The following is a 4,115-nucleotide window of genomic DNA, read 5'->3' as shown; positions in this document are numbered from 1 at the left end:
TCAAGATGGGCCAACATAAGCATGTTGTTAGCAGATACAGCAGGTAAATTCCCCCCAAGAGAAAGCATTCTGTGTTGGGGGAAAGTTGGGGTGGTGTGTAGGGCACAGGACATAAGGGAATGCTATATTTTGCTATAAGCATTCTTAGAACATCTCCTGATACTTGTATATAATAACTTGCATAAAAAATATTGGGGGAAGAAGATGGGTTTTGAGTGATGGAAGAAAAACTGAAGTATCCAGATGATGTGGTAGTCAGTGCTGTTAACATTGTCCTTGGAAGATTCCGGGCTTAGAGCCAGTAAACACATAGCCCAGGATGGAGCCAGGGAGATTGCCCAGGTGGCTGCAGAGCTGCATTCAGGATCGGGGGGCCGCCATGCCTCTCTGCCACCCTGTATATGGAGCTCCTGGCGCCACAGCTTTGGACCCAAGTGATGGATACGCTGAAGTGAGAACAAAACCTTCCTGGCTGGGGAAGGGAATCAAAATACAAGCCCAAGAACTCCCCACTTTAAAGCAGATCCCCCAAGCCAGTAGCCAAGCCCCCTTGGATAAGGAGAGGAGTGGGAAATCAAACTCAGAAGGCAAAGCCCTGCCCCCATGCCAGAGGACCACACAGTCTTTTTCACTCCCAGCTTCACCAGTGTAGGGTTTCTTCGTGACAACTGGCATAGGACCACCAGGAGTTTCCCCTTGGGCTGAGTAAATCCTGTGTTTAATACAGACCCTCAACTACACACAGGAGCAGACAATCTGGAATCAATCATTTGAGGAAACAGAAGTAGCCCCAAAGAAAACAAAACTACTAGGGCAAAGAGGAAAGGATTTGCATCATAAGTATAATGAATATCCTGAGAATAGTTTAAATAGATGCTGCATTGTTTTTTTTTAAACTGTGTCATGAAAAAAATAAACTTATTGAAAATGTTACTGGAAGCCTTTTTTTTTTTTTTTTTTTTTTTTACATTTTAGACCTGAGTCTCACTCTGTTGCCCAGACTGGAGTGCAGTGGCATAATCTCGGCTCACTGCAACCTCTGCCTCCCAGGTCCAAGCAATTCTCCTGCCTCAGTCTCCCGAGTAGCTGGACTTACAGGTATGCACCATCAAGCCCAACAAACTTTTGTATTTTTAGTAGAGACAGGGTTTTGTCATGTTGTCTAGGCTGGTCTCAAACTCCTGACCTCAGGTGATCCACCTCCCTCGGCCTCCCCAAGTGCTGGTGTGAGTCACTGCACCTGGCCACAGATATAAAGTGTTGACTGAATTGTCCAGCTTCCTGGCATATTGAATAAAGAATTTAACAAAACACACAAAACAACAAAAGAAGAAAGAAGCAATGAAAGTGCAGATTTACTGAAGGCAGTGTACACTCCAGAGAGTGGGAACGGGCCAGAACAAGTGGCTCAAGACCCCAGATTACAATGTTCTTTAGGGTTTTTATTAAGCTAAAAGAATTTGGTGACACCTCCCCCAGGTGCCCTTTAGAGACCTCCAATTGGTTACACCCTATGAAGGATTGGCCCACGGCTAATCAAAGACTGATGGAGACTTGGCCTGTGACCAATCAGAGACTGAAGTCAAGAGTTGGCCTGCAGCCAGTCAGAGGCTGAAGTGGAGACTTCTGTCTGGTTATTACCGAAGTGAGGATGTGACCTGAAGGCTGCTAAACCTTGCCTCGAACTAGCTGCACCTGCTGCCCTTTTGCTTATACCTTAACTCTTGGTTACCCCAATTCCCTGTTCTTCTGCTTCAAAAATTACAAGGATTGCCAAAATAAAAATAGGCTAGTAGATGAAGCCAGTAGATGTACGATAGCAGAATGGACACAGCTGAAGATAAAATTTGTAAACTAAAAGACTAAGAAATTATCCCAGAATGTAACACAAACAAATATAAAAGACAGAGGAGATAGATCCAGAAATTCCTGTGGCCATCTAATAGGAATTCTAGAGGGAAAACATAACCTTCATAATTTGGGTAGGAAGGGAGTACTTTCTAAGAATGTTGCAAAATCCAAAATAAAAGATTGTCAAATGTGACATTATAAAAGTCAAAATGTTGGTACTGCAAAAAAGAAATGAGCAAAACTAAAACATAAGTGACAATCTTGGAGAAAATATTTGCATCATTCATAACATGTGAAAACTTAACATCAAAAATACAGAGAGAATTTCTGCAAATCTGCTAGGAAAGAGAGGAAAGGAGTAGAAAAATGCACAAAGAAAATGACGTGAGAGAACAAGGAAAGGATTCTGGCCGGGTTTTGATAGAGTCAGTGGCTGGGCCTGAGGTGTAGGTTTCCCCATGAGGGCAGGGTCTGGTGTGGTGTGACTCTCCCACCAGCACTGAAGGCGGGAGCACTAGCTTGTCTAGTGGTGCGCAGAGAGGAAAACAGGCCAGGCTTGAAAGCAATGAGCAGTCAGACCCCACAAACAGGCTTTATTATAGCTCCAATGCCAGAAATTTAATTTTTTCTCAAACCTCAAAATAATCTCTTATCAGAAAAGTAAATACATGACATTATTGGGATGTTTTGAAAGTCATATTTGAAAGCCACCATAAAGCAGTAGTAAATACTTTCCAGAACAAAAGTCAGCCAAGGCGGATAATTATTAAGAGCTCAGTCATCATTATCTCACACCCCAAAACAACCAGCCTTCCAGCCTTTAGCGCGCTTACTGACTGGAGTCTGACAAAGGCTCCAAAGACAAAGACATAGCCTTTAGTGAAAAATAAGAAAGCTCTTTGAATTTATGAGTCCATGTGCAATAGGAACATCCAGAATGTTCTTGACAGAACCTTCAAACTCCCACTGCCATCATCACAGTCTATTCTTGTGGGTAACTTTCTAATTTAGTAACTGGGGAAACATCTCTGCCTGGCTGCCACTCAGAGAGCTGGGTTTAGACTCATTATTCCTTTTTTTGACATTAAACAAGGGTCATCATTTATTTAAGAAGTTTTATTTCAGACTTCTGTGTATGGCAGAATAATATATATGAAAAGCAGAGAACAAATCTTCAAACAGAAAAAATAAAGGAACACAGAATACGCATGAGCAATGCAGACAATAACAGACAACCTTAAAAAAAAGCTGTAGTTAATATGTTCAGGGATATGAGACAGTATTGTACAGAGGAGAGAAGACTTTCCCTCTGCCCTGTGAAGTTTTGATCATTGAGTCTATGAAATAATCTGATAATAGGCAGATTAACAGGAGAAAGAGTATATATATTTGTAATATGCATGGGAGCATCACATGAAAAAAAAAAGTATCTCCAAACCAAGTGAGATCCAGAGGCTTCATAGAGGAGAGAGAAGAAAGGATATAAGTAGTTTAGGGACAATAAATGATTTTGGAGAGGGTGAATGGGCCCTTGGAGGAACACTGACAGCTAGTAACAAAGTCTACCTGGGCGTGATGTCCACCTCCAAGCCCCTCATCTGTGATAGGAGCTCACCTTCCCTGGTCAGAGAGATTCCCAGACAAGGGTTCCATGACAACTGAGTTCCTTTTGGAGGATCTGTCTTTAGGCAGATAAGGAAAGTTTGGAGAAAGACCCTCCTTGCATTTGCTGTTCCCCAGGTACCCTCAGTTTGAAGTAATCAGAATACCAAAGTGCATATTTTGGGGTAGTGGTTCCTGAACTCATTCAATTGAGCCTGTAAACAAAGAACCAGGTGCTATGAAAAGAAACATTAAAGAAAAGAAAAATGCTTAAAAATTAATATATGACCGTGAAAACTAAAATTTTAATAAAAACATTGGAAAATATTGTCAAATCAGTCTTCTAGAAGGTAAAATAAAAACTGATGGATTCTGGCCAGGCATGGTTGGCTCATGCCTGTGAGCCCAGCACTTTGGGAGGCCGAGGTGAGCAGATCACTTGAGGCCAGGAGTTTGATACCAGCCTGGCCAACATGGTAAAACCCCATTTCTACTAGAAATACAAAAATTAACCGGGTGTGGTGTTGCACGCCTGTGGTCCCAGATACTTGTGAGACTGAGGCACAAGAATCCCTTGAACCTAGGAAGCTATGGTTGCAGTAAGCCAAGATGACACCACTGCATTCCAGCCTGGGCGACAGAGCAAGACTCCATCTCAAAAA

This window comes from Cebus imitator, unplaced genomic scaffold, assembly GCF_001604975.1.
Source record: "Cebus imitator isolate Cc_AM_T3 unplaced genomic scaffold, Cebus_imitator-1.0 Scaffold53, whole genome shotgun sequence".
Classification (NCBI taxonomy): Eukaryota; Metazoa; Chordata; class Mammalia; order Primates; family Cebidae; genus Cebus; species Cebus imitator.
This window is presented reverse-complemented; position numbering follows the sequence as displayed.